This window comes from Astatotilapia calliptera, chromosome 11 (assembly GCF_964374335.1).
Source record: "Astatotilapia calliptera chromosome 11, fAstCal68.1, whole genome shotgun sequence".
NCBI classification, from domain to species: Eukaryota; Metazoa; Chordata; class Actinopteri; order Cichliformes; family Cichlidae; genus Astatotilapia; species Astatotilapia calliptera.
In genome coordinates, this window is record NC_137432.1 from 13,816,706 (window position 1) to 13,828,571 (window position 11,866).

The following is an 11,866-nucleotide window of genomic DNA, read 5'->3' on the forward strand; positions in this document are numbered from 1 at the left end:
GTTAATCAATTTCATGCTGCTTTGATGTTAATGAAATTAACAACAGGTAGACTAGAGGGACAACAATGAGACAACCCCCAAAACAGGAATGGTTTTACAACTGGAGACCATTGACATTTTCCCCCTTCTTTTTTCTTACTCTTATTTCATTAGTCTTAAGGGCTGGCATCACTTGGGCAGCTAAGGCAGTCAGCTAACCGCGAGAGAAAAGAAAATATTCCGTTCTTCTTCCCTCTGCTCTTCTTCCCTTTTCTGGGAGGCAGTGGGGAGGTAGAGCGTACAGCTCGATTCAGGTGTGGGAAGCCAGAGCCCCTTCCGGCTCTCCTCTCTGCTCTCTCCTATCTTGTCCCTTTTGTATTACTTTGAAGAAATGAGGCTCCATAAATGCTGAAGAGCTAAGTATTATTTCTCAGGTTGCACTGAATAGAAGGAGAAAATAAACTGTAGAAAACTAAACAGAGGAAAGAAGAAGAGAAATAACAATTTAACATAAACCAGTGACACCCTGATCAACCCTGGCAGGGCCTCCTTGGATGAGGGTGTCTAGTGATAATGGACGAAACACCCGATGAATCCAAGGTCCACTACTGACGATGTGGCCCAAATCTTAATATGATAATCTAGATCAGATCTCTAATCCCTAAACCTAACCAAGGAAGAAAAAAATTGCAGATTAGCTTGGGTAAAAGACCGAAAGTTGAGTCACAACAATGTGTGCTGCTGGTAAAGTTTCTGTGCTGGCCTTTCTCATAACAGCATTCCCTCAAGATTCTCTCCATTTAAAGCAATGCATTATCAGGGACTATAACTTCTAGTCTTTTTACTGAATCTTGCATTTGGCTAGGGTCAGTGTCATTATTGGTAGCATGAGGACCCTACCGAGGTTGCATTGGTAAACCAACTCCCACTGCAGTTCCAGAAGCATGGAGGAGATTCCAGGGGAGAGCTGGGCAGGAGTAGAAAGTTCATAATCCCTCAGTAGGACTGGTGTCTGCTCCTTCGTGCAATGAGAAGCAGTTTTATACACACATACATACAGTTATAGAAGTTACAGAGCAGGATTGCTGAGGGACATTGTGAGTCATAAAAGTTTCTAAAGAGAGTGAGAAACAGCATTTTATAGAACAAAGATTAAAGGCCTTTTAATAGACCCAAATGTGTGAATACAGCCAGAGACAGGGAAACAGTACAGACACAAGCCTGCAGCACTGTGGTTTGATGGAGGTGTTATCACTCTAGTTCTTCTAATGAACTGCAGGCTTTGAATGCTTGAATAAACAGATGCATGCACTCGGACCGGACAGTACATACACAAATGCATGCATAGGCAAGAAATCCACACGCAAACACACTCATCCAAACCTTCACCACGTGCAGACAAAAGAAAAAGCCTTAGTTCAGAGGAAGAGCTAGTGAAATCAAAACTGGTTCTTAGATCATATCAAAAGGAAATGGGAGGTAACTGGCTATTTGGCTTCATTCTTTCAAACACCCCAACTGACCGCTGTTTTGACATAGTATACACAATCGGTAAATCTAATCACTGTTGCAAAGGATTATCTTTTTAAGACCTGTCTTTTTGAAAAATATATAACAAAAAACAGTTGCATGATTACATAAATTGTCAATCTGGTTCATGCAGAAAAGTGGAATATCCTTTAATATCTCAGTGAGGACAATTAATTAAACAACTCCCTTATTTTGAGAAGAAGAAAAGACACCTAACCTATTTTAAAGCAGATGAAAGAACTGAGTAGTGGGAGAGATTGATGTTTTATGACATAGGGCTTTGGCTGGAATGCACAAGGACAAGTGAAATTTCTGACAGCGCATGCCTTGTAACAGACATTTATGTAGGCTTAATATCAGATTGATCTGAAAAACAACTTTGTGCTGCTTTGCTGGCCGGCCAGCCAGCCGTCCAACCCACGATTAAAGAATTTTTTCCTCTTTTCTTCAAAATTGCAAGCAGGTGTTCGTCCCCGATTTTCTCTCCTAGTGCTTACCCCCATAACCTCCCTCCTCAGCCTCCGCACTTCATGCGTGTAAAAGTCTAACATTAGTTCCCAATCTACCAGAACCTGCCTGGTTTGAACAAATTTTCAAAACCAAAGTTATCGTTAAGATGTTGACCTGAGGCATGGACAATCAGGAAATAAGATTAGCTTCACTCTCTCTCATTTCTTCACCGCATAAAAAAAATCCCATTCATATCATAAGAGTTATATTATTTATTAGCTGTGCAAAAGCAGAAGAGGTGAGCTATGAGCAGAGAAATGTTGTTTGATGGTCAGCCAGACTGGGATGCAGTTCACTTTTGCTAAAAGTAAGGCAGTGTTTACTTTGAAAAATGAAGTGAGAAAGAAGGATAATGATGTTTTAGTTGTCCTGGATACAGGATTGCGTGACTGTGTTCCTTTATGATTAATATTTTTTATGAGTAAATGAGACACACCATTTGTTCTCTGAGTAAATATGCTGATCAGGAAAGGAAACAGACACTTGGTTTTTGGGTTAATTTTTAGAGCAATCCTAGATAACTTACAAGAACAACTGAGCCCATAAATGTGGCAAATTATTTTCTAATTAATGATAAATGCCAGTCTAACAGCAAGTGAAGAAGAGAAGCACAATAAAGATTACTTAAGTAATGTAGTGTTATGACAACTTAAGTAATGCCACCTATCTGTGGTGATTATTTCTAAAACATACTTAAAATGCAAAAAGATTTTGCATATGTGAAAAAATGTCTCTCACTTGAGTTCTACGTGCAGTGCAATACCTCTTACAGTATTTTAGACACAATCGCAGATGAGAAAGAAACGCAGGAGGTTTTTAGCAAACATGTTCACTCTTTCTCTGAAACTTTTTTGCTCCTTCTTGTTCGTGCCTCTCCACAGTTTTTCCCTTTCCCTGTGACTGCACTGTGAACTGAGATAGCACAGCGAGGAAATGGATGAAATGTTTCATTTCAAAACTGCTGGACTCCATGCCTCTGCCCTGAAGGAACTCTCACTTTCCTAAATTCAAATCTTCACTCTCCACTTGATGTTGCTCCAGCCCTCTCCAGTCCTTTTTCTCTTGTTCTCATTCGTTGTCCTTTGTGCCTTGGAATTTTGTTCCTGTTAAAAAAATTGTTAAGTTATCATGATGTATCTCAGCAATGCCCCCTAAAAAAAAGGTGCAGCCAGATCCTTCTGATATGAAGAAGATTCTTGTCTTGTTCTCCACCAATAGCAGGTTTAGATTTATGGGTCACATAAGTGGACTTGCTCTCTCCAACTATTAAACACATCCATCGAGCATATTCTCAGTTAATAAGATGAGAAAAACAACTGGTGGTAGATTGCATAGTTACTGCCACTCCTTTAAGTGATTAAATAGCATTTAAGAGGCTTTGTGGTCTTCGCTCATCTCCTTGTTTTTAAATGTACTGATGGGGGATTTCACAGTAGAAGCTTTCGGGATATTTGTGTGTCTTAGCATCAAGGCTGAAAGTCATCCTTTGTATAAAAACTTTTACCGAGTTGAGCTGCAAACTTTAAACTCTTGATGAATTGCTGAGCAGATTGAGCTTTCAGGAGAAATAATGCTCTGCTCTGTCCGGCTCATTTCCTTTGAATTAAATCATGGTGAGGTATTCCCCACGCTCCTTTGAGACGGTACCTTCTGCTTTAACAAGATGCTTGTTAAGTTAAGAGCTTTCCTTCAAAACGAGCATGTGAATTAATACCACGAGTTTTAAAGTGGCATTAACATTCAGCAAATATTGAATTTACACTACAAATCAGGATATCAGCTGAAAAAATCTTTATATTTGGAGTATTACTCAATAACTACATTATGTCTTTAATAGTGCTTTGTTGCACACGCAAGAGATCAAACAGGAATGATATAAGGAAGAGGACATTTAGTTGCATTTGCGGTAATTGTTTGTTGTCATCACTCCTTGGGCCTGGACCCTTTAGCATCTCAATGACGCCTGATCTGATTTCCTTGTTGGGTTTTGAGCTACAGCCCAATGGCCAGTCGTTGTTTGTGTGGAAGACTCTGCAGTGCACCAGCCCGAGGGTGCAACATCAGGTCAGGAGCTTGGGAGTTAATTTTTTTATGCAACATTTATAATGTATTTAATAATGTAATGTTGTGAGGAAATGGCCTGAGTTGTGGTGTGTGCCATCACATACTGGCACACAGGAAGGTGAAGCAAAGTGGACACAAGTCTACAAGGTGAAGTTTTGGGCACATCAACTCCAAGACACTGATCCAGAAATAGCAGCAGTGCTGAGGGCAGGGAAATGCTGCCAAAGAATATCTGTAAGAGCCAAGTACAAATCTAGTAGGGTTTTAGATTATTACGGGCAACACTGTGAAGATTCTTTTTGTTGTTGCCGCACTCATGGTTTTCCCAGATTTCAAATATTTTGATTAATTTTATTATTGTTTGGTCTTATTTATTTATTTTATTTTATTAGCATTTGTTAAAGTAATCACAGGTCCTGAATTACAAAAATAAACTTTAAAAAATCTGCATAGAAAAAAAGTTATGCCATGTAAACTTTCTTGCATCCACAACACGCTTTCATTGCCACGCTTATAAGCCAAATAAACACAGTTATAGTGTTGCTTTCACCTACAGGTTTCATTTGGTACTAATGAGCTTCTTAAGTGGGCATGGTCTCATATATAGTGTATCCAGACAAACAACTACACACAAACACATGCACACACACACTTTACTAGGTGGTTTTCATGTGCTTCCTGTAGCCTGATCACCATATATTGCACCGCAGCATTCCACCAGAACAATTTATGGATTTTATTAGATTTCTATGGATGTACGCTTGTAGCATTGTTGGAAAACTATGGCAATGTCCAGGCTGAGATTTCTTTGAGGCACACACACACTCACACAGACACACATGCATATGCTTATATATGAGTCCCATCTGCTCTTGAGAGCTATCAAGGCCAGCAACAGCTCAGTCTAATTGGAGTGTAGTCCCTTTGGCTTTCTGGAGTGTAACCATATCTACAGCTTCCAAAGTCTCAGCAGGAAATTCAGAAGGACAGGTTCCTTCCAAGCTCTGCCAACAGGAATATGTGCTTTTTAGCAATTTGCTTAAAAAAAAAAAGAATGAAACACACAAACACACATATATTTTATTATTCCGATTTTGAAAATATGTGCTTCTAGGCATATGTGGACACTCAGCGCATGATTCGCCAGTGACAAAAGCAGCTGGAATCCCAGAAACTCCCCACGAAGACAGAGGGAGACAGGCACGTGTTGCTGTTTACCGTTTGGACAATTAATTTTTTTTAATCGTTTTTAAAAAGTCACAATAAAAGATGAAAGTTTGGCGGTTTGACAAAGGCCTAATTTTATACTCTAAATGTCCAGTGGACACAAACTGAAGACATGGAGTTAACCTAAGCATGGCTGATACACCCAGATATGCTCATATAGCATTAGTGCTGTCTCCCTGGCATGCTAAGAATCCCAACGTCATATCAATTAAGAGGGTGAGGCATGGCAACATTGTCGAGTGCTTGTTCAGAGCCAACTGGGTTGTCACCCTGTTAAACCACAATTGCTGGCACATGTAGAGATTTAAAAGCATTAACTTCAGTATGTAGGCCTGAAAACCACTTCCTCTGCCAGAGTTATGCCCCTCAGCTGTGGACGTCCAAGATAGGTACATTCAGGACTGTATATGTCTGAAGTTTTGCAACACTGATAATCTGGAACTTGTTACAGTAAATGCTCTCAGTAATTCATCTGTTTCTTTCAAAGACTAAGTCCAAACGCTGCTTACAGAGAGATAAGATGCAGATATTGCCCAGCAACATCAGTTTGCTGGTGACTGTAACAGAGCGTGCGAGAAAAGTAAGGTTTCTGATTGGAGGGTCTGCAGGATGCAGTCCTGACTATGCAGAACATATTGTAGTCAGACTACAACACTTCCTCAAAGAATAAACTTCTTCTCTTCTTCAGTTTGCGTTTGTTTGACATAGCAATCGCAGATCACTGTATAGCTAATCCCAATGATTTACAGGGAGTGCAGAATTATTAGGCAAATGAGTATTTTGTCCACATCATCCTCTTCATGCATGTTGTCTTACTCCAAGCTGTATAGGCTCGAAAGCCTACTACCAATTAAGCATATTAGGTGATGTGCATCTCTGTAATGAGAAGGGGTGTGGTCTAATGACATCAACACCCTATATCAGGTGTGCATAATTATTAGGCAACTTCCTTTCCTTTGGCAAAATGGGTTAAAAGAAGGACTTGTCAGGCACAGAAAAGTCAAAAATAGTGAGATATCTTGAAGAGGGATGCAGCAGTCTCAAAATTGCAAAGCTTCTGAAGCGTGATCATCGAACAATCAAGCGTTTCATTCAAAATAGTCAACAGGGTCGCAAGAAGCGTGTGGAAAAACCAAGGCGCAAAATAACTGCCCATGAACTGAGAAAAGTCAAGCGTGCAGCTGCCAAGATGCCACTTGCCACCAGTTTGGCCATATTTCAGAGCTGCAACATCACTGGAGTGTCCAAAAGCACAAGGTGTGCAATATTCAGAGACATGGCCAAGGTAAGAAAGGCTGAAAGACGACCACCACTGAACAAGACACACAAGCTGAAACGTCAAGACTGGGCCAAGAAATATCTCAAGACTGAGTTTTCTAAGGTTTTATGGACTGATGAAATGAGAGTGAGTCTTGATGGGCCAGATGGATGGGCCCATGGCTGGATTGGTAAAGGGCAGAGAGCTCCAGTCCGACTCAGACGCCAGCAAGGTGGAGGTGGAGTACTGGTTTGGGCTGGTATCATCAAAGATGAGCTTGTGGGGCCTTTTCGGGTTGAGGATGGAGTCAAGCTCAACTCCCAGTCCTACTGCCAGTCTCTGGAAGACACCTTCTTCAAGCAGTGGTACAGGAAGAAGTCTGCATCCTTCAAGAAAAACATGATTTTCATGCAGGACAATGCTCCATCACACGCGTCCAAGTACTCCACAGCGTGGCTGGCAAGAAAGGGTATAAAAGAAGAAAAACTAATGACATGGCCTCCTTGTTCACCTGATCTGAACCCCATTGAGAACCTGTGGTCCATCATCAAATGTGAGCTTTACAAGGAGGGAAAACAGTACACCTCTCTGAACAGTGTCTGGGAGGCTGTGGTTGCTGCTGCACGCAATGTTGATGGTGAACAGATCAAAACACTGACAGAATCCATGGATGGCAGGCTTTTGAGTGTCCTTGCAAAGAAAGGTGGCTATATTGGTCGCTGATTTGTTTTTGTTTTGTTTTTGAATGTCAGAAATGTATATTTGTGAATGTGGAGATGTTATATTGGTTTCACTGGTAAAAATAAATAATTGAAATGGGTATATATTTGTTTTTTGTTAAGTTGCCTAATAATTATGCACAGTAATAGTCAGCTGCACACACGGATATCCCCCTAAAATAGCTAAAACTAAAAACAAACTAAAAACTACTTCCAAAAACATTCAGCTTTGATATTAATGAGCTTTTTGGGTTCATTGAGAACATGGTTGTTGTTCAATAATAAAATTATTCCTCAAAAATACAACTTGCCTAATAATTCTGCACTCCCTGTATATACAATAGACTTGTATATATAGAAACGAGGTGGGTTGGGTTTGCTTTTTAGAATATGAACCTTTTTGTGCACATCTTGCAGGCATCAGCTTCTATGAGAGCCAACACTCACACTATGTCCTTCTTCTCCCTGTCTCGGTGCTCCAATTGGTCACAAGATAATCACAGAAAGTCGCACTACCACAAAGCAGATTATGAAGAACAATGGATTCCAGCAAAGGACAAAAAACAACTAGACAACAGAAAAGATGAGAAACAGCCAAGGAGCATGGGAAGAACCACAAGTAACTAACTAAATAAAGTAACATCAGTCTGATTTTACAGAACCATAGTGGAACATTTTTCCTGACTACAGTTTAAAATAAATCTCTGATTATCTATTATTATCATTTTTATTATTATCCGTGTATGGCATCAATAAAGACAACCTTTAAGTGTGAAATAAATGTTAGCAGGTTTCTTCTTAAATGGCTATATCAGCTCTGGAATGTGTTAAATTCCACATTATGGGGTTAGCGTCTCTAATCATTGTATCACATTCAATCATGATATGTATATAAAACCTTCTTCTCACGTGGGAGGGTACATCTGTGTCTCTCAATCAACGAGCCTGGGAGTTTGAGGGTCCTGTGCAGTATCTAAGCTCATGTGAGGACTTCACTCGTGCCGACAGAGACCTCAGACATCCTGTTCTGACCACCTGCACTCATGTATAACACTTGTATATACTCCTCGCAAGTGCTTTTACTCAGCCAGTTCAAGTCTGAGCAGTCATAACCGTGCAATTGTGGTTTTCACTGCAATGTTCAAACCGTCTGCGCAATACTTCATTTTATGTACATACAATAGTGTCAAACTAAATCAATCAATCAAAAAAAATTAAAGCAGCAACATCAGTACTGCTGCCATTGAGTGAAAGTTTAGTTTAGGTCATTAGTGAAACATTTAGACAGACAGCACTGGCATGAATGATTACACTGAACTAACTGAGCCCCGGACGAAGAATGTGAGTGGTGGTTGGTGAGACAGTCTAATTGATGTTAAATGGAAAAGAAGAAAAAAAGTTCAAATATGTTGTAGACAGAGCTTCCATACATCACACCGGATTCCCTTACATCCCCTTCTTTGTTTAACTTTGGGGGAAATAAATCCCATTGCTTTCTCTGGCTTTCATAACTCAAGCAAAGCTGACTGATGTATTTATTTATGTAATTTTTTTTTGTAATTTATGTAAGTTTCTTTCCCTAATCATCAGTCTTGTTACTGAGTATTCTTCATACACGCATGTATCAACTGCATGAAATGTCAACGTGGTATCTGATCTTACACATGTTCTAAAAACAAAGCTGCCTTTCACACACACACACGTATTTAAATTTTACATGAAGAGATGCCCGGCAGACACATATACTCTAGGCCATCTCTTTTAATTCAATAAAAGCCTATTTTTGTCTATCAGCTTGGCCACTTAAAGGAAAACATCACAGTGATAAAAGCATTTGAAAATGATTTAATGAGCTTTGTTCTTTGTTTGCTTTGACAGGTATATTAAATAGCTCTTAGAGACTGTTATCTATAAACACAGAGGTAGGCAGGGAAAACAAAAGAACTTTATCTAATATGTTGTTTCACCTTGAATGAGAAACATTTTTCTAGCATCTAATTTGGTATATCTGGCTCCAATCAGGGATAATTCAGGCAAACGCAAATGGTTTCGTTTCCTAACATTTAAGATAAACAGCTCTTTGGCCTGGAGGGTCAGCCAAAATCTTTGAAAAAGAGGGGGGGGAAAGGAAAAACAAGAAAGATTCTGTAAGTTTTTTCTTCTGTTGCTCTGGTTGAAACCTTTATTGTTATTGTGTGACTTCCTTTTGAGTTTGAGCACTTGCTTTCCCATCAGAATCAATTAAGGCTCCGAGAAAACAGAGCTGGGCAGCTAAACACCATCCAGAGCTGATCTGTCAGAGTCTATGTCACTGGAGGCTTCTTTGGATTTATTTTAAACGATGCACACCATGGCCAATCATATACAATATATGATAGTATGCAAAGGTCTTGAGCCTGCCCTCATTTCTTTATTTTGCTTCCAAGAAGCCAGACTTTCGTGAAATCTTTAGAAGGCGTCTTGAACAATAGTTGGACTTTCGACCAATAAAGCAGTCCAGTGACCCATGACTCATCCAAATATAAAAAAGGCATCTAACTCAAGTGGTGAACCAGTGTTGGCACTACACATAACAGACAAATTAACAAAGGACCAATATTAAATTGCATTTTTAGGCACTTTGTTACTAGCACAAAAACACATCATTAGTTCCCATTTCTTTGGTTGAATCCATAAAAAAATGCCAAAGATACCACAGTTTGACAGGCATAAAATAGTACTTTGTAGCAACAAGTTCATTTCCAAAGAGCTATAAGCCAAAAACTTAGCACACCACAAAAAAAACAAAAACAACAAGAGGGAAATTGGGAAGTGGAGGACAAAGGAAGAAATAGCAGGCTTAAAAAAGTACGTCTACGGCAGATGAACAGACTCTGAAAGTCATGCCATTAAGAAACAGAGAAAAGAACCAGCAAGGACCTGACAGATGCACCTAGGCCTTCAACTGCTTCATCTACTTTTCAATGAAGCCTCATCAGAAATAGTCTCACTGGAAGGGAAAGGAAAAGAAAGAAGAGCTTTGAATGTCCTTCAGGAGGCCTGGAGAACTATTCCTGAAGGCTGCTTAAAGAAATTATAGGAAAGCTGCCTAAGAGACCGTGTTGAAGAATAAAGGTGATCATACTAAATATTGACTTTCATGCTCATTCAAATGGTACGGCCTGTTTTTTTTTTTTTTTGGGGGGGGGGGGGGGTTTGCCTGTAAAGCAATTTAAAACATAACAGGAAGAGTAATTTGCCTGATTACAAAGAGCTTTATAATCAGGGGCTATTGAATAACTCATCCACTGCCATCCACATCTACTACAGCTCATAAATATATCCAGGAAAAGCAGTGTCCGAGAATGGGGCAATGTAGACAGGCTGTGAGCTATGGAGATGAAATGTTTAAACCACAAATGATGTGTGTATGCCAGTTATACATTTGAATCGCTTTTCATAACCTTTTCTTTTGCCCCAAAAGTTAGAGGGCTCATTTCTGTTACTGTAGCAGTCCACAAGCCAGGAGCTTAAAGCCAAGATGTTTTCATAACCCTACGTCCCCATCTTCCCTTAGTCCAGGTTATACAAGTTTATGACCCTTGGATGAGCTGTGGAGCATAGGTTGATGATGCCAGGCTGAGCTGTTGCTGTTATTCCTTCCACCAGACAGCACGGCTGTGCAAACACAGAGGCAAATGTTATTTCCTCAGAGACTAAAGCACAGGCCAATAATATGTGCCAGAGAAATTAATCATAAATATTACTCAGATTTTGGAGGTTTTGATTTAAAGGTGGCAGGGCTTTAACCTTTTAATAAGATTGTTTTTGTCATGGTCCCCGTGCCTGCTCGGCTGGCCCTGTGTGGCTACATGTTATGTTTTGTCTTTTCTCTCTCTCCTCTCTCTCTGCTCGCTGCCTGGGCGGAGCTCATTGTGAGCTCCCGGCCTCCACCACCTGTAGGCAATCACCTGTGGCTCCTCACCTTGTTTGCTCCCGCTACTTAAGGCAGTGACTGAGAGCACCTCGCCGCTGGACTATTGAATAACGCTCGTCAGTGCTACTTTAGCCTCAGCCAGTTTTGAGCTCTGTCCGTGAAAGTTCCGTGCTAACCCTTGTTCTCTGTATGCAGATTTCTCGTGTTTGGTTTGGAGACTCTGGACGCTTTTCCCGACCCCGCTCTGCACCCCTGGGAACCCTGGCCCCCTTCTCCTTCACCTGTATATAGTGCACCTGGAGTGTGTAAATAAACCTGTTTTTCTGAGATTTCAGTCTGCGCCGAGTCCTCCCTGCTCCTCCGTGACAGTTTTTCCCCATCAGCTCTTACATGATGCTAAGTTGAACCAGCCTAATCTTTAGTGTTGCACTGGGACTGTCCTTCGTTTTCTCAATTTATTTGGCATTTTCATGATATTATTCTTAGGCGATAGGCAAAATAAAAGATGGACATAGGCACCACGACATAACCCTCTGGTTAGCCTACTGCTACATCTTTAAGTACGAGAGAGCACCATTGTCTTTTTGACTGTTTCTAAGACCATTTAACCACATTAACAACTTTACAGACATTGCTTAACTATACCTGAGCAGAAATGACCAA

General features: G+C 40.3%; 1 long non-coding RNA gene across 1 annotated transcript; it reads left to right on the forward strand.

Annotated features, from left to right (window-relative positions):
- The first annotated feature begins 11,150 nt into the window (after positions 1-11,150).
- LOC145431758 (uncharacterized) lies at positions 11,151-11,532 on the forward strand. The gene is made up of 2 exons (XR_013912052.1): positions 11,151-11,319; positions 11,399-11,532. It is a non-coding gene; the product is annotated as an uncharacterized LOC145431758 (long non-coding RNA).
- The last annotated feature ends 334 nt before the right edge of the window (positions 11,533-11,866 follow it).